This window comes from Athene cunicularia (assembly GCF_003259725.1).
Source record: "Athene cunicularia isolate RWA chromosome 2 unlocalized genomic scaffold, athCun1 chr2_part1, whole genome shotgun sequence".
Taxonomy (NCBI): Eukaryota; Metazoa; Chordata; class Aves; order Strigiformes; family Strigidae; genus Athene; species Athene cunicularia.
The window spans coordinates 102,297,115-102,316,311 of record NW_020799095.1 but is presented as its reverse complement, the minus strand read 5'-3'; the positions used below and the strand labels follow the sequence as shown (position 1 = coordinate 102,316,311).

Below are 19,197 nucleotides of genomic sequence, written 5' to 3'. Positions count from 1 at the left end.
GTCCTTGTCTCCCGGGGCTGGGCGGCGGGACCTTTGGCGGGGTAAATGGCGGGGGGCGGCCGAGCCGCTGGGCTGCTTCCCCGCTTCCCGCCGTGTCGGGCGGGTGAGCGCGGTGAGCCTCTCTCGCCGCAGAAGCTGAACCTGAAAGATTTCGGCAGCGGAGCCCTTCGGCGTGGTGTGGGAAAGGCGAACAAAAATAACTTTTAAACTCCTCAACCGGGCATTTCCAGGTGGGCCGCGGCTTAGGCTTGGTAGATTGCATTTCTTTGGGTCAAACCGATGCGAAACGGTCCTGGTGAAGCGCGGGTAGCGCCGGGGGCTGAGATGCTGTCGCGACAGGCGTGGAGCAGCGCTTGCGGCGGTGCACCGCTGCGCTGCGATAAACCTGTCGCCCAAACACTCAGCAAACAAAGAACAAACCTATAGATAACGCACCAGTAACTCCCTGGTATTTTATGTTAGGAGTGGTTTCCCACTTAGCAATTTCTAGAAGTCAGCGTTTCGCATTTTCAGAAAAATAAGAAACAGAATTTGTGTCCAGGTGGGCTTCACGGAGAAAGGTCGTGGAAATGCCGCTAGCTTTCAGAACTGCAGACTGCAGGAAGAAGCGAAAGAAAATTTTAAAAGGCCCCTAAGGAATGGGCAGTTCTCCTTCAGCATTGTCTTTTATTGTTTTCAGCTCTCTAATAGTCTAATTTGGCACCGGAATAGCATTTATGTCTCTTGCCTCTTTATGTGGTTCAAAGGCAGACTATAAAAAAGTAACTGTATTGATCGCTAATGATAATCTAATATAATAATTTTTTAATCTTAAAAAAAAAAATACTGAAACGGGATGTCCCAATTTATCTTCCAGGCAATGCTGTGGAGTAAGGCCATTTTTCTTTTTTAATTTAAGATAAAGCAAATACATGCATTTGCTTTTACAGGACCATAAATACACTAAGCAGTTAACAAAATACAAAAAAGCAAAAGTGTTTTAGATTTGGAGACTCCTTACCATAAATCATACTCATGCAATCCCGTTAGAGTGGTGCAGTTTATCATGTTCCTGTTCTGCCAGGAGCCTAAATCACATTATACAGAATGGATTTTTAATTTAGAAATCAACAGCAAGTCTTATAAATTGACCTGGGCAATGAATTACTTAACTGAGGAGGAGTGTTTTCAGGCTGGTTGGAGCTCTGGAACTGCCACAGCTTCATGGCACTGGCTGAGTTTATGGTAGTCTTGAGTGAGAGCAAGGTTTGACTTCCAGTATCAAGTGTGAGGTTTTTTTTATACACAGGCAAGCATTGCTGTGTGGTTAATTTTACAGCACAAGTTTTTACCATTCAGTATCTGAAAAACAAAATGAGCCCTGAGAATGTCATCATCTTCATTATGCTTCGAAGTTAATAATTTTTCTTAAATTTTTCAGCATAGAACTGAAGCTTTATAGTTAGAGGCATATTGGCTCCTGCCAACTGTCACTGTAATTTGATTTATACGTTTCAGGCGTGGGGTTGATGGATGGGATTATGTAGCTGTCCTTGCTCCCAGCACCTGCTTGTGCCTGTGTGGCACCAAAAGGATTGTTGGGATTCTCAGTCCATCACACCTCTCCCATTGCTTTCTCTCCTTAGGATGAATATAAGGAAAGTTTAGGTGGGTTTCTGAAAGACTGAACCGTTAACTGTGGCCTCCACTTACTGTTTTACATGTACGTGTGCTGTCAGCTGCCACAGATAGTACTGGGGCTGCGATTGGCTTTGGTTGATAGTGGAGAGACCGGCACACTTAATTTCAAGCACAATATGATTAAAATAGTAGAGCAGTTGGGGAGAAGACAAGATGACCAGTCCCATAACTGACAGCAAGCTCAGACCCACACCATATGGGCATGAAAGAATAGATGAGGGTTTGAGTCAGGAGTCTTGGAGGCTAGACATGCTTCCGTTGCTGTGGAAAAATTGGCTGCTTCTTAAAATGTCTTGCACTTGTCACTGATAGTCTGAGCATTCCTCATTTTTATAAGGAAATGTTGAACAGGTGACTTAAAACGATCAAACTGCTGGTGGTTCAGTCTGTTTAATCCTGCACTGGAGGGGACTTGGGGCGTCATTGCCACCTTCTGCCTGTGAGCTAGCCTGCAACCTGTCACTGCATTTTGCCTAGGTAAAACCCCCTTATGTTGCTGCACTGCTGTTACTGAGTGGGCTCTCAAATCTGCTGCGGTGCTGGGAGTGCTGTTACGAGCCATGCAGGTGGACTGGCACCGCTCAATGTTCGCTCAGGAGTCTGAAACTGGCACCAGTCTCAGCCGTGAGTCAGCCAAGTCAGTGCCTGCTTTTAGGAATCTCCTATCCCTTTTATTCTTTTGGTTTAAATTAGTATTTTTTACTTCGTCCAGGAAGGGGAAGGGAGGAGCTGCTCTTGCATGCTTTAGCATGGCTGGAATATGGTGTGAGATGGTACCGCTGTAGGGATTCATTGCTGCCATTTGCTGGATACAGTTTCCCACATAGCCCATCAGACAGGCTCAGCGTTCACTAGCTCCTCAACTGTGTTGCATTTTTAGTTGGCATTAACATAATCTTAAAGATTTGTGCGAATAGTACATGGAGAATGCCTTTCTAAATGTAGTCTGTCTTTGAAAATTCTCATATATTTGAATTAATTTTTAAAGACGGTGATCATTTATATTTATACAATCCTTAATGGTTTTTGTGGTTCAAATTACTTGATGACTGATAGGATTGAGTATTTATTATGCCAAATTAAGTATTTTTAGGGTTATAAGGGGGAATACGGGTCTAAGAGCAGAAAGAAAGAAGGAGGAATTAGAGAGTGGAGGAAGGCAGACTGAGACATATCAGGCATTGATGTGGGTTCAGTGATTTGTGATTGGAGAATACAAGACTTGTATCCTGTGATTTTGAAGTACATGGGCAGGTTGATTTTCTAAAGAGCTTTTACAGTACATACCAAAGGTTAAGTATACATTATAGTAGCTTGAAAACACTGAGACATGCTTGAAAACACTTGGTGGGATTGTTCTCCAATAGATCAGAATAAACAGAAAAATTGTAGTGGTTCATGGTCTCCTGCAAACAGTTTTTTCTTTTAAAAGAGATAAAAACATTTGCTGGACCTAAATTCATTCCGAGAAATAACTGGTAGTCAAGGCCTCATCCTAGCTATCACTCTTTAAAAGTATGGAAAACAGTGGTATTTTATAGCAGCATCTTCTAAAAGTCATGGGCCAAGTTCCTATTGTTAATCGTGCTGTGTGATTGTATTACAAAAAGCAGTTCTTGGAATTAATTAGTATTAGTCACATGCTTACTTTTAAGCACTTAACATTAATATTTTTAAGAATAGGGAGTTTAGCAAAGGATAGATGTTTCTTTTGAATCTGAATATTGTGTTAGTCAAATAAGTGGGTAGTTTTTGTTTTGTCATGTTAATTTCTTCAAGTGAAGCTATTAATAAAATCTGATTTTTAAAAGTGAAACATCTTCAAATGCAAATATTACATGTGCAAATTATATATGAATATAGTAGTTCAGTAAGGAAATGGAGTGTTAAGTGACTGCATGAGGATCTGTCATTGTTTCCTGTTCTGAAGCAAGTATTCTATTTAAGCTTAATGTTAAACTTCAAACTGTTTTTGTCACAAATGTCCTGTTTTGCCTTAAAATGCTTTTGCATCTCCCAATGGCCGGGATCTTTGTGTTCGCACATTTATTTTCAAGATTAAATACTCCTTTCTTTCTCAGATAGCATTTCTGTCTGATCTTGTATAACAAGACTAACTACTTATGCGTGTTATACTTTTAGCAAGTATGTGGAGGGTTCTTTTTTGAAAAACACTGATTCAAAGATTGTCATTGTTTTTGAAATTATTCAAAGTTATTTTTGAAAGCATTCTAGACTTTATCTTGGAAAACCCATACTTCCAGACCTGTTGCTATTTATGTTTGTGTCACATCCAGTTATATCAGACACGCTGGATTACATTGTATAATGAAAGCTGTATTGATGTACTCTAATCTTTATCTCTTTATATCCAATCTCCTTTGAATTGCACATGAGTATTCCTTTTGGTTACTTAAAATAACCACTGCTTTTGTTTCAAGGGCAGTGCTGTATATGATGAACACTTAACACTCAGCCCAGCTTTGGCAGCAGCTACACATCCTGTATCTTTGGTTCTTGCATGATTTAATTTGGAAGCTGCAAATTTAAATGAAAAATTTAAAAAAATAATGTTAAATGTCATGTTTGAAAAATCTGAAGCTTGTGAAAACATACATGTCCAGAAAAATTTAATATATTTACCTGGGGCACTGTGCTCTTCTGAGAGATTTGGAATGTATGCTCTCCTCCTCACAAAGTGGGTCATGTACTCTTAGTCAAAAAGGAAGGGGACAAACAATAGGAAAAAAAGAAGTGCATGTGGTAAAGCTGACCTGAACTGACTTTGGTTTTGACATCACTGCTAGAGTCATTCATAGCCTTTAAGAGACTTCTGACCTCGTTTGCTAGCGGGAACAAAGGAGGAATTTCTGCTGACTTTGGGAGACTTGCATATATATATATATATATATATATATATCAGTTGTACTTATTTTGTTATGTTGACTGCCTATGATATTACTGTGGGAGAAACACTTGATAATGTTATTAGCTGCAAAATTCAAGTTAATACAGCATTTAGAGAATTCTGCTAGGGGATTCTGCATCAGTTTCCTCTTTTCCAGGGCACCCTGAATTTTAGCTGTTGAACACATATGCTGTTGCAGCACTTTTATACATGACTTCATAAAATGAAGTGAAACAGAATTCAACTTTATTTTTACAAAGACATAGCAACTATATATGGAGTCTTAATGTGGCCCTGTGGGACTAAGCTTTCCTAATCAGCCTCTCCTCCATCTACCCCATCATTCTTGTCCCTGCTGTCTTCCCTGGCCTTAGTCTCCTCCTCATCATCATTGGTGGTTAGTTCTTATACTCAGCCTTGCTCCAGACTTTCTTCTGAGCTCCAGCCCTGACTAAAAATGGGTGAATTCCTCTGTGTCGATGTCCTTTATTATGCATTAATGCAAAACAGATCTTTTGAATTTTCTCTGCCAGGTTGTTGTTATTCTTGCCCTAATGTTTTGAGGATAATTGTCTGTCACAACCCTGGGCACCAGAAAGCCTTCCCTCTTAATTTAGAGATGAATGCGATGAATTTTATTACTTTGGGAAGATTTCCAGGAACAAAATCATCCCCTCAGTCTGGGATGCTAGACAAATCTTTAGAGTGGAGCTTCAATCAGGAAGTTCACTGTTGCAGGTAGACATAACTGTTGTGCACCATTTAGAGATGTCAGTAAAACAGGACAGCTGTCACATGTGTGGGTTTTTTTCTCAGCGTGCCCAGTATCTCTGTTGTTTCTCTCCCATCTTCCATTTTCTTATCACCATTCCTTCAAGTGGAGGTTACAGTCCTCTCAGGTCTGCTGGCATTACAACTGTAGTTTTTTTCCTGTAGTTTTGCAGTTCTGCCGACAAGTCTCCTAATAGTTTAATAAATGAGATGATGTTGATGCAACTTTGCTAGGCAGTGACATATATACAGTTGTGCTTACTCACGTGAGGAAAGAGGTAACAACATGGGGAGGAGACCAGTGATTTCTTATCCCACCTCAGCTGCGGCCAGAACTGTCTGGATTTTCTGAAATTTCAGAATTTAGGAAACCCTGATGTGGTTGCATTGATGAACAGTGGTGGTGGGGAATAGGAAAGACTAGATGGGTTTGTTTTCATAATGTTTAACTGTAACTTGGCTCTGAATGCATCTTTCTCAGTTCCCACCCCACTCCAGATAAATATCCTTTTGTTGCCTTATCACTATCTGCTTTGTTCCCCTGAAGGAACCGCAATCTCCTCCATTCTTCCCTGAGAATCTGTGTCAGGGTGAATGAGAGTCATGAATGAGGCAGCCAAGGTAACAGCTACTCAAGAACTTGTGTACTTGTGGAAAACCTGATTTTTAAAATCTGAAAAATCCATTAAGAGATGGAAGAAGCCTGAGTTTATTAAAAGCAGAGTTGGTAGCCTTTCCTGTGGTTAATGATTGCTAGTACTGTTTGTGAGAGTTTTCAGTTGCTTGTAACCACCCAACTTCAGCTTCTTAGGCTAAGGTTGCTCTTGGCAATTGTCCACCTCACTGCTCTGACACTTGCAATGTGAAAATCTGGTGCTTTCTCATGTTAGAGGGAAGCAACTTTGCCAGCTGAGTTGTAGAGAAGCACCTCTACTTCCTAACTGGATGCAGTTTCATCTGAAATTTAGCAGGTCTCCCATGCAGATGTCAGGAATATGGCTTTTGCAATATGTGTTAATAATACATCCATAACTGACCGGGCAGTAGGTAAGCCTCTGCACAGTCTCACTTCACATGTAGGGGCTTAGTAGATCTGAGGTGAGTTTTCCAAAGTCTCTATCTGCATATTCTTCCACATCCCTTGGAGGTGCTCTGTTCCAAGGCTTCGAAGGCTAAACCAGCATTTCTTTGCCATTAGGTAGGAACGCAGAGCTGGAATGGACCTCCCACCATGTAACAACTATTGTGGGAAAATGGTAGTAGCTCTTCCTTTCTCCACCCCTTGCTTAAAAGGAAAAAACATACAGGAATGAATATATAAGGAAAACTACTTTTGAGTTGTTCCTCTTTTTGTTCCACAGGCTCCTGATTTGTCCTGCTGTTTTATCACCGTGTTTCTTGACCATCTGGCTCTTAGGGTGGGAAAGGAGCTGTGCAGAACCCAACCATGCAACCTGAGTCCCCCTCCATGAGTCCTGAAGCCCGTAATGGCACGTCACAGCTGCTCAGAACCTTTATGTTCATGTTCTTCAAAAGGTTTCCTGCTAGAAAGGTTCAGGAGAACTATGTACATATCATGATTTCAAAACTGGAAGTTATAAAGCAGACAATTTTTTTAAAATTTTTTTTTAAGAAAGGAGAGGTTTTACCATCATACATTTCTCCAAATTTTGAATTATTCTAAGAAAGGCAGCTGGCAAGTACTGCTCTTTTTTTTTTTTTTTTTTTTTTTCTTTGAATATGCAAGTAATTGATCCTGTTGTTTCAGAGAAGTGTAAACATTGGAAGGAATATAAAAACATTTGATTTTTGTTTTTAAAGGAACATCATATTTCATTATTTACTTACGCTTCCTACAGTTCATGAAACAGTTTGTGGAAGCTAGATAGCATTGCATATCTGGCATTTCATTTCTCATTGAATAAATTGTAAATGATGGGATATAAAGATACATTTATCATTATCATAATAATAGGGCAATGCTAGTTAATAATATGCAGACAAATATAAAGAAAAAAATACCTGGCATTAAAGATTACATTAGTATGGCTCACATGCCACTTACTTCTGCTTGTTCTTCCTTTCAATTTTGGTTAAAGTGGGATTTTCCAAAGCACAAGAATTTGTTTACCCCACTCCTTGTTCCTTCAAAATAGAGCCCATAAAATCAGACTGTGTGTTCTGTGTTGTCCCATATTTTTACTTTTGTTTTCTAATTGGGAAGAAAAATAAAAGATGGAAAGTTCCAAAATATTTTGGTTTAAATATGTGGGCTTGGGACATCTTTGATGTAACATCATAACACAGCTAGAAGGGACTCTATTGTTCTTGATGGAAAATGTAATCCATTCAGGAACCCCAGATGATGGGGGGAAAATGAGGGACCTAAACCATGACAAACTCATGATGAGTAATGACATACCATCCTGAAGCAAAACATTTAGATTCACTTGGACAGTTCAAAATATTTTGATTTTTTATTTTCCCAAAGGGACATTACATTGTTTTGGCATAACCAGCTTTTTCCTGTGGAAAAAAATCAACATTACAGAAACCACTTTTCTATTAAAAGCTATGAACAGAAAATTCTGGAGCAGCAATAGAGGGAAGCAGTCAAGCCAAAACTAAGCGCATTTGAAAATGCCCTCCCTAGAGAATCTTAGGACTGCTCCAACCTAGCAATAAGAATTTTATATGAAGGTAAGTATATTTCATAGATACCAAACATAACATGATGAAATCCATGTGGCACAACTTAGTATGTTTCAACATACTTAAAATATGATGTTTCACAGAGGCACTCAAAAACTCTGCTTAAAAAAACATAAAAGAGCTCTGATGGAAGGCTTGGGCCGTTCAGATGAAAAATCACATCTGAGATTTCACAGTTGTTTTGCTAGGACTGGGCATTTTTAAAAAAACTGAACACTGCTTTTAAAAAAAAGTCACTGTCCACCAAGCAAAGGCTTGTATGTTTGGAAACATACTTTTAGCTTTATAAAGCAAAATTAATCGTTATTTAGTAAGTTCAGTTCTAAAAAAATGGGCATCAACCTCTTTTTAACAACGACAGCAAAGTATTTGGGGAAAAATGTGAGATGCGGTACTCTTAAGGAATTTTGAAGATGTGGGTAATTAGGATAACCTGCCAGGCCATTTTATAGCCTTGTAACAGTGGCCATGAGTCACTGATTTTCCAGAACTGATGGCCATCTTAATGTCTGTTTTTCAGGGCAACTTCTGCTTTAAATGTGACAGACTTTGTCCTGGCTTCTTCTGTATCAGGACAAGCTTCATCCTGACAGTACTGGGTAGAAGACAGAGCATGTTATTTCCCATTGCCCAAGTTAATTACGTGTTTTTCTAAGTATAATAAATGGGTGATTCACCCAAGTTTAGGGGCAGAAGTGACCAACAGACCAGCCAGTGTCAAGCACTCTGATTATTTATCAGCACCTCTCAGATGATAGATGATAAGCCAGACTGAAGTGTCCCATATTGGTCAGAAGGCACTGAGACATGGGGAGTGCACAGCTTTGGGTGACATGTGCTTAAGGGACCAAGGAGCAAGAAGAGCAGAGCAACGGACCGAATCAAGAGCTCAACAGGTATTTGAAGATGACTGTTGGCACATTTGGTCAGCTAAGTTATACAATCTTTCACCTGGGTCTTGCAGGTATGTATCTTTTTTTTTGTTCTTTGTGTGTACTGTTTTCACAATGGGTTGCTAGTCCCCATGGAAGGTCTGTTAGGTGCTTTCATAATAAAAACTACAGCAATATAAACAACCCTTGCTAGTCGACATGCAGAATGGCCACTAATGACTCTGACCTTCATCACACCTCAGGGAATGCAGGGTGAGCTATTGAAGGGCCCAGGGTCATTGTAGATTTATGCTGGTAAAATCAGAAAATGCTCTGCTTCCTGCATAATGTTTCTGGGAGTGTCTGGGAAGTCAAATTAAAATGGAAGAGTGGACTTAATAGCTGAGGACTTCCCCTTGGAGCACTTGTGGCTCTTCACTAGCTCAAAGAAAACAAATTACAAATGGATCCCGTTGAGGTTTGAAAGGTATTTTAAGTCTATTAGGTTTTTTTATTCAACATCACCTGACAAACAGTGCTGTTTATTAATACATTCAGTGTGTTTCAGTATAATTTTTCTGGTCTTTCACCGCTCTTGTTGAGGTGTGGTTTTTTTTCTATAATTGTTTTGTTAGTCATTTCTGTAGGCAGCTAGGCAGCTGTTGCTGCAGTCCTTTTATTAGTGGTGGTTGGCTCCAGATTTAACAAAATGCAACTGCACCCTCTTGTGGAAGGTAGTAAGTAGATTATTTTGGTTTCTTGGTTCCACCTGGTTTGTTTTTTCTGGGCAAGTAAAATAAAAATAAATAGCAGAACTGTCCTGAGGCCACACAGCATCAAAGCTTTGTAGAGAACTTTAAAAAAATAAACTGCAACTTCGGAACATCTGAACTCAGAGGTTTGAAGACAAGCTTTTGCAGGGAAGACTTTCAAAAGCACTCTGGGAGACCTTCTTGCCCTTGGATTTTGCGGGGATCCCTATCATAATATATTCTTTAAGGGAAACAGCATTGATATGGCTGTGTGCATAGAAATGCTACATCTACAACTAAGTCTAAGGACAATAATTCAATATGAGCATCCAGCATGGACCTGAAAAATAGTTTACATTCATTCCCTGTGTGTGCAAATCCTTAAACATAGATGTTGGTCTCCCTGTATGTGCTAATGGATACTGCATGTTCTTGAAGGCAAATACTCTTGTGAAAGGAGTGTGTTAGGCTGCACATTAAAGGTTTAACTTTGAACACTTGTAAATCTTGGCATGTTGTGTTTTTTCTGTGACTCCTGTGGATTCTTTATTTAAAATAAGTGCATTTAAATTCATGAATGCATTTATACTCTGGTCTCTGAGGGGTGGTGGCAGGGGAAGCAAGAATTCCTTTATCTGGTGAAGCATGTCCAACTCCCACTCTGAAGTATATGAGCTCATACAGTAGTTCCCTTACTTAAAAAGAAAAATTGTTTACAGAAAATTAATTTTCCTGCAAAAAAGCCTCAAACATTTTATTTTCATTGTTAGTTGAAATACAAGGTGTTTTTAACTAAGATAAAATGAAGGAAATAAGATTTTTTTAAAAAAGAATGATTCATCATGTCCTGTGTAAGCAAAAAAGGTAAAAATGGCCCAAAAGTAAACTCCCATGTAAGCAGCAGCTGTTCTTTATGGGCCACAGCACTTCTTTCTTAGAGGGAAGAATTAACCCAGTGCCTGCTCTGATGTCAGTTAGAAAGCTGGAAGAATTTGTCTTGCTCTCTGCAAATGGTTAATTTAAAAAAAAAAAAAAAAAAAAAAGAGGTAACTGTTCTACAGCATTTGATCCCCTATGTAGAATTTAATGAGGTGAGTTGATTTGCATTTTTATGTCTGAGCATGTTTTTGCACTGCCAGCATGTCTCACTGGGCGGTGAAATACAACCTATCGACACCTCTGGGTGGGGTAACAGAATTAAAGATGCTGGTCTGAAAGTCACAATTAAGGAGTCCTGGTCTGATACTAACATTACCTTAATTGTGACAGGGCTTCTATGCTTTCTAAAATTCCACAGTGTTCATTATAATGTTTAAAATCTGTATTTCTATTTGATTCTCAGTTATGCTTTTGCTCTGTGCTTTAAGGGGCCCTTTGCCATCCTCAGATGGTATATGTTTCTGCAGTCAGTAATACAGCACTTTACTCCACATGAGGATACAAACCTCATTTTAACATCTCTGTTGGATATTTGCACTCATCCTGTATGCTGTACTTTGTGTATTTCTGGCAGAGCAGTGGTAAGCCTGGCACCGTGTCGGCTGACCCAGGAGGAGCAGCTATGGCTGCAGGTCTCTGGAGGGGGTGGCTCACATGGCCCAGCCATCTTTGGGCTCTGGATTATCATAAAGGGAAAGAAACACATCAAGTACTCTTGTGACTGTTGACATAATTTTGTTACATCTTTCTGCAGGGCATGCAAGTATGTACAGGTGAATGGGCAAAAAGAGTTACCCTCATAGATGGAAAAGTTGCTTCTTGGACCTCAACATGCATTGCTTTGTGCCGCCAAATGAAGGGCTCCTTTTATCATACTTCAATCACAGGAGCTTGCTCCTTCTCTAGAGCGAGTACGGATGTGAAGTTTATGCAGCTGCATTCCTCTTTCAAGTTAATTATATCACTCTAAGCGCTTCAGCTATGATCCCACACTTCCGTGTCTTGCGCTTGAACCAGCCTGCCTGTTTCCCTGGGTGCCTGCCATAGAGGTTACCTCCCTGCTGAAATCCTGGCACATTACCTAGTCCTCTGTAATCCAAGTTTCTTTCAAGCTCATGTACCCAGAATTCGCCACTGTAGCCATGCCTCATGTCTCTGCAAGATTACAGCTGATTTCCCAGTCTCCCTTGGGGAAAGGAGCATGTCCAGTCTCATTTTAAAAAAAGCTGTTGCTGAAAGCCAAGGATCTACAAGCAGATTTAACTACCTAAAATAGTTCCCATGTGGCTAGTAAATAATGAAAAGCCATTTTCAACTCCTAGTATTGATCCCCACTTTATAATCCTGAGCATCTCTATCAGATACAATCCCACATCCCTTGCACCAGCTCCTTATTGCATACTCCAAATGTAATGCCATTTCCAACCCTAGCTTTAAACAGAAGTTGACTTTAGGATGTATGGGACTTGCGAAATGCTGGAAACAAAAATCTGTCCTTTCCACCCAGCATCCATGATCCCAGTCCTAGAATAGCTACAAAACAGGGGCCTCAGTTTCTCCCAGATCATCTTAAACTCGCTGTGGCCATGGCACTGTTCACAAGCCTTCTGACCTTGAAAAATCCACAAAAAACCCCAGATCTTCATTTACATGTGACCTGAATCCTACCAAATACCCTATCCCTCCTTCCAGTTTAAACATTACCCATGGATCCCCACTTGTACTCCAATTAAGATAATTGGGTGCTCCTGGTATTAGGCTTCGTAAAACTCAACAATCAGCAAAACTCTGTTTCAGCTCATTTCTTCAGAAACCCTAATTTGAATATTAATCATTTTCTGCTGGATGCAGCCTTCCCAAATCTTGCATGCATCACTCATCCCTCCCAGCAGAAGGTCTTACCTAGTACCATGCATCTTAGAGGCACTAGCAATAATTGTGACTCACTTGTTGCAGTATTGCTGGTGAATTTTAGCTGTACTTGTCATCATGGCTGCGTCATGGGCCCAGAATCACCAACTCCTTACCTCTAAACATTGTCCTTCTCCTCATGGATGCTGCAGGATCTTGTTGAATTTCTTCATTCCTTGCGGTCATGAAAATAGGAAAACATCTGGGGGTGGTGGCTATGAACTGAGAAGGGTCAGTTCTGAGCCTAGTGTTAGGATTGAAGTAAAGATTTGGGTTTTGAAAAAGAAAGTGTGAAATTCTGTCCTTATTGTGTATTCCTACAAGAACATTAAAACTAGAATGGGGCTACTGCTGGTAGGGGACATTTCAGAGTAACAGGACAGGATAGGATGTGGGTCCTTGCAGTGAAACCTAGAGTTGCAGCTAGAGGTTCAGATGGAAAGCGCAGATCCAGAAAGGTAGCAGGGGATGGAGATGCTAGCCACAACTGCATATTAAACTCTGAGCACTGGTTAAAGCTAGGGTTAGAGTTTGGCCCTAAGTTTAAGACTGCTGGATCCAAGAAATGCACAGGGTTAAGCTGCAGACTAGCGCTGGTAGGGGTAAATAGCTCACTGTTTGGGCTGGTGTTGGAGGGGATTGGTAGGATACATGTAAATGCTGTGGTTGGGTTAAGGTTAACATTAGAGTTTGGTTCACAGGGATCTGAAGAATTTGGGAAAATTCAGGATCTTCTAAAACCTGTAGGACTTTGATGAGTAATGAAGCAAGGGTAAGCTAGATAGCTTGGTCTGTTCTGGGATAGAATAAAATGAGTCTTATATCAAGATTTTGAGTTTGGGTTCAAGTAAACAGGAACTGAAGGATTCGGTTTACTGCTGAATTCTGCAAAATGTACAGCAAAAACATGATCTGTGCTGGGAAATAATTTATGGCTCATTCAGAGTCAGGAGTTTCTGGATGATGGTGAAGTGTAAGGATTAGGACACTGAGGGCTAAAGTACTCAGTTTGCTTCAGGTTATGCATGGCAGCTGATTGTAAACCAAGGAATGATTTACACTTAGTTCTACAGTTATATTTGAGGTTAAGTACAGAGGGGCTTAATTTCTTGCTATTTTGGTACAAAAGAGTTCGTTTTCTTGGTGAACTTGATTGTGTGGACACTAAGAAGTATTAGACTAGTTTAAGATTCTTTTGGTTAGTGTTTACTTCTTTCTATATCAGCTCTGACAAGGGAGGCAGGGACCTCCCAGCTATTGTGTTTTTGGGGAAGGAGAGAAAAGATTAGGTTGGACAAAGCTGATTTTGGTGAGTTTAAAGCTAGAGCTGGTTCTGAGTGAAGATAGTTTGTGACTCCACCAATAAATAACACTTAAGTGTTCAAAGGTTTTTAGTCAGATGTCAGGTGTGATGCTAAGATCATCAAGGAAAAACAAACACACCTGTGTAAAGTGCTTGTGCAAATCAAATATTAACCAGTGTTCTCAGGGTCCCATACAGGAAATGCACCCCCCCCATGTGTGTACACACATATGCTTATTTGTATGGGTGTAAGAAAATGGAGGAATTGAAGCATCTCTGTGTGAAGGTTTTAGGAAATCAGAATACTTCAGGTCAAGGCCTAAAGACCGTGGCTACCACTCAATTAAATGCTCATTAAGTCTGGTAGTTACCATCACAGAACTCAGATAGTAGTAATTACCCATTTATTAATACATTTTCCACAGTTAATTTTAAATTAAAACACATTCACCCATCTTTCTAAGTATTGAGTTACATCTACTTTTAACACTGGTTCATGATGCACAAGAAGTATGATATATAAATAATAAATTGCACAATACACATTGTATAGAGGAATGCAGTAGCCTGTGCACTTATTCAACAAATTTCATGGCTAACGGTTTTGTATTTATAGAAAATCCTAGTGGCCCTTCAAAATTGTTGAACCAGTATTTCGAGACTAGACATTTATGAAAGTGCTTAGAGTGATTTTTTCATACTGTAATAGTACACTTTGGAGGTATATATTTGATTTCATATGAAGACCATAGATCCATTTATATATTACACTGCAGAACAGCCCTTGGTATCATTCAGATTTTTTATAAAAACTTTATTCAAAAGCTAGTAGGATTTTTTGCTTGCCTTTTTAGGGCAATGACTTACATTCACTAACAGGTGAATCCTACAGCCTAAAGCAGTATCACCGACCTCAGTGGAGCTGCTCATGAGACAAAATGTTGTTGAGGAGAGCATATCCTTTAATAAAAAGGGATGGAACTTGGAAAGTACTGGGGTGAAGTTACAGCCTTCTCTTTCCTGCAAGAGGCACTTTTGCCTTCAAATATGTATCACATGCTAAGTAGCAGACAAATGCATAAAAAACATCTTTATATGTGGAGTAAGGAGAAGCCTACTGCTGGGATAGGTGCTCTAATACTAGACTACAGGGCTTGTGGAGGGGGACAATTCAGCCTCCTCTCTGTAGTGGTTGTAGTTTTAAGCACAGCCTTTGGGAGTTACAGTGCAGGCCATCATTCCCAACATCTGCTTATTCCTTAAGGCTCCTTCCCCACTGAGCTTGCTGCCTGAGGAAGTACCGTGACAACTGCCCTGAAGCTGATTTCAGGTAGGAAGCCTGATTCAGAAATCTGTTCAGGTCTGTTGATCTCGTACAGCATTGGTACTCCTGAGAGTAGGGTTTCTTCCCTGCCTCCATCTCTGTGATTTACTTAAGTCACAGGAGCTCTCCTGTCAATTTGAATGATGCAATTAATATTACTTTTTTTTTTTTTTTTTTGCATGCCTCTGTGCCTTACAAGCTGCAATTATAAATTGTAAATATCAACTGAATGACACCCTTAAAGAGTGAATAATTTAATAAAACAGGCACTTTCAATTTTAAGAACTTACTTCAATATGAGTTTCTTACAGCAGAAGATAACTGATGAGGACAAAAATGCATGTTTTTTCAAAAGATCTCTAAAGATTTGCACAGTTTCTTTTAAAAATCCCCCAAACTTCAAGCTGAAAAAATATCTATAAATAGAATAGAATGTTCGAGGTTTTTTAAATAAATGTGCTGAATTTCTAAATACCCGGGGGGGGGCAGAGGTGGGGGGTGTCCCATTCTTTTTTAATGGAAAGTTTTAGAAACAAATATTCTGAAGCATCCTGGCTAGCTCTAACTTCAAAGTGGCCAATCTAGTTACATTACAAGTTATGGCCAATTACATTCCTAAAAAGAGAACCTACACTAGAAACAGAGCCATCCAAGGACGAGTCTGCTCTTTAATGTGGCATTAGAGTATGGATGAAGAAATGCATTAGCTGTAACATTGGCTACATGCTGAGGGCCTCACTGGACATGAAAAGAAACAATGAATGCAGGCTATACACAGAGCTGCTCCACTGTGCACCAAGACAATAACCACTATTGGACAAGCTTAAAAATAACTCTGCTACAAAGAAAAGCCTAATACTCGCCATGTTTGCACAAACCAACTCATGCCTTTTCTTGAAGCTTCTATCCTGGAAATGTTGCAGTTCTAGGAAGTTCTTGTTCCTTTGCACGTTGTTTTTCACAGCCCTTTCTCAGCACCTTGTGTCTGTCAGTCTTTTATTGCACACTGGGTATTTGTAAACTGTCTCTGTGAATGCTTACAGATTGTTGCAGTTAGTCTGTCCCTCCAAGGAGAAGTTTAGGCAGATTTTCCTTCTTTTGCCAAAGCTGACTGTTGCTCACTGGGAGGCTATTCTCTTGGGTGGGAGTTGGGACATGCATTGGGAAGCTCCTGCTAGGCAGTTTCCTGGAGGCTGCTTGCTGTGATAAACCCTCTTTTTACCACTACTGCATGGGGACTGACATTTTCATAACATTTGTAAACTTTTATAGGAAACTACTATGAGGGTTAAAAGAAAATTTAAAAATCCTTTCCATGCCGCAGACTAATTGTTGTTGGAATTGCTGGAACAAGTGGGATGAATCTGAATCGACTTTTATATTAGGCAAGTGTAAGACAAACCGGGCCTAAGTGCCAGGCCTGTACGTTGTGTATGTGTCCACCTCCCCAGTCTGTCTGACAGCCTTTTGCTACTTCCATGGTTTGCAGGAGACATCTTGTGGTCAAAAAGCAAAATCACAGAGCGTGCAGAGTATAGTCGCACTGTGAAGACTTAGAAAAATAGTAACCAGGCTTCCACTGCCACCCAAGCGTTTCGTATTCTTTTCACTGCCAGGCAATAAGGGGAGTAGAAGTTACCCATCTGTCTGAAGAGGCTTTTTGAACTAGGGCAGACTGGCTGAGCTGGGGCAGAAAGGAGCTTTGAGGCTACGGAGACAGCGTATGGGACATTGTCAGCCTTCTATGTAGGGAGGACCTACAAAATCTGCTGCAGCTTGCCTGGAGTCAGATGTTTCTTAGATGAGGTGATGGCCACGCTAACAGTGTGTCTACTTGCAGCTGCCTCTCTCTGGCATGGAGCACTGATGCAGTATATTGCAGAGCATGGGAAACAAAGCAAAGCACAAAAAATGAGAATGAATTGATATTAAACTTCAGTACTGTATTTTTTTTCTGTGACAGTGAAGGTGGACATCATTCAACCAGTCACCTAAATCTCACTTACGACTATTTGTAGAATTAGGGTGTTACCCAGCGCTTGTACCAGGTAAATACAGAGGGGGGTTCCACTGAGGGAGCCTGTTATGTAAAGGTGTCCATTTAGAAAAAAAGTGGATTATAGTACTTGCCTCAAAGAGAGTATCAGCTATGAGAAGAGATAGAGCAGATGAATGAGGAAAATAAGTGGATTGTGATGGAAGTGATGGAAGATGTGGTAACAGTAATAAAAGGATGGGTGGAATTCTAAACTTACTGCCATACCATGTTGTGCTATAAAAAACCTTGTGAGAGAGCACAGAAATAATGAGTGTCCATGCTAGGTAGCAGTAGCAAAAGGTAACTCTTAGAAGATGAGTAACAAAAGCTGACGAAGAAACCATTCAGTAGAAGCTGTGTCAGGCCAGGCAGTCTGGTAATGAGACCGTATAGTAATCATTTGTCCCCAAGCTGCTGTTATCCAAGGTGAGCAAACCTGATTCTAGCAAGTGTGCAATGAAAAAAAACCCATGACCTTCCAGACCCCATGAAGTCACAATTTATTAATAGAGCCTTGGAGAAGATGGGAATTCTATTTGGCAAAGGACTGGTCACTTGTCCTCATTAGCTATGGCACCAGTATCTTTACAAGTTCTATGCAGAAGGGTATTTCATAAAGGATTAGTGTCAGGTTAACCTAGATATTTCATTTTGGGATGTGCAAATTTTAGATTTCATAATGAAATATAAAATTAAATGAACAGTCCCTCTGGAAAAAGAAGAAAAACAAACCTCAGAATGTTTCTACAAGTGACAAAAGAGCTTTTTGCAAAATTTTGACAACTTTTCTCCCTTTGTTGAATGAAATTGCTGATAAAATTGTGACATTTTGCAAATGTGTCCATGATAATGCAAGTGAATTCTCTATTCCAACATTGTTTTCCCAACAAGCTCTATTAACCAGCTCTCACTTGTCTTTCAGACCTAAATTTTGTCTCCTTTCTTGAAAACTGAAACAATTAATACTTGGCCCAGCAGTATACAGCTGTAAGAGCTCTGCACACTGCCTCAAAAGAGAGCAGCCCTTCTGCAACAGAATGCAGACTACATATGTGGGAGCCAGTGCATCTCTGGCAAGATCTCCTGTTAGAGCGAGATAGGGGAAATGGCACAAACACAGGCTGGTCCTTCTAATCTCCTTGGAGCTTGCTGTGGCCCTACATGCAGGATAAGACTGACCTGATTTAAATCATAGAATCACAGAACCATAGAACAGCCCAGGTTGGATGGGATCTTGGAAGGTCATTCTGACCCAGCCTTTTGTGGGAAAGAGAGCCTCAATGAGATTATCACTGTGTCCAATTGCATGTTGAAAACCTCCAGTGACAGGGACTCTATCACATGCAGGTTGTTCCAGTAATTGATTGTTCTCACTGTAAAAAACTTCTTTCTTTTATTAAGAAGAAAACTCTCCTGGTACAACTTGTACCCATTTTTCCTTGTCTTCTCCATGTGAAGAGAGACCCTCTGTCCTCTTTGTAGCTGCTCTTCAAGTACTGGAATGCTGTGATGAGGCCCCCCTGAGCCTTCTCCATGGAGAAAAGACCTAACTCCTTCAGTCTTTCCTCTTGGGGCAATTTCTCCAGACCTTTGATCATCTTTGTGGCACTCCTTTGGACCCTCTCCAGTCTGTTCATGTCTTTCTTGAATTGTGAGTTGGACACAGTACTCCAGGTGCAGCCTGACCAGCACTGAGGGGGATGATCATGTCTCTATGTCTGCTAGTAATGCCCCTGTGGATGCACCCCAGATTCCAATTTGCCTTTGTTACTGCAGTGGTGCTCTGCTGACTCATGTGGAGTTTGCCGTCCACCAGAACCCCCAGGTCCCTTTCAGCAAGGCTGCTCCCCAGACACACAGACCTAAGCCCGTACTGGGCTCCTTAGTTATTTTAAATCTCTGCTGCATTTGCCCCTCTAGATTGCTGAAACAGCTGGGAATGGCTGACATAAGAGAAAGACCTATATGTCCTGATCCAGTATTGGGG

The 19,197-nt window shown here is 40.4% G+C and overlaps 1 long non-coding RNA gene across 3 annotated transcripts; it reads left to right on the top strand.

Annotated features, from left to right (window-relative positions):
* The first annotated feature begins 6 nt into the window (after positions 1-6).
* LOC113476212 lies at positions 7-13,318 on the top strand. Of its 3 annotated transcripts, none has more exons than XR_003397672.1 (3): positions 7-230; positions 6,721-9,035; positions 11,389-13,318. It is a non-coding gene; the product is annotated as an uncharacterized LOC113476212 (long non-coding RNA). The 3 variants fall into 3 exon arrangements; XR_003397673.1 differs by lacking the exon at positions 11,389-13,318 and having other exon boundaries at positions 6,721-8,059; positions 8,592-10,200; XR_003397671.1 differs by lacking the exon at positions 11,389-13,318 and having other exon boundaries at positions 6,721-10,200.
* The last annotated feature ends 5,879 nt before the right edge of the window (positions 13,319-19,197 follow it).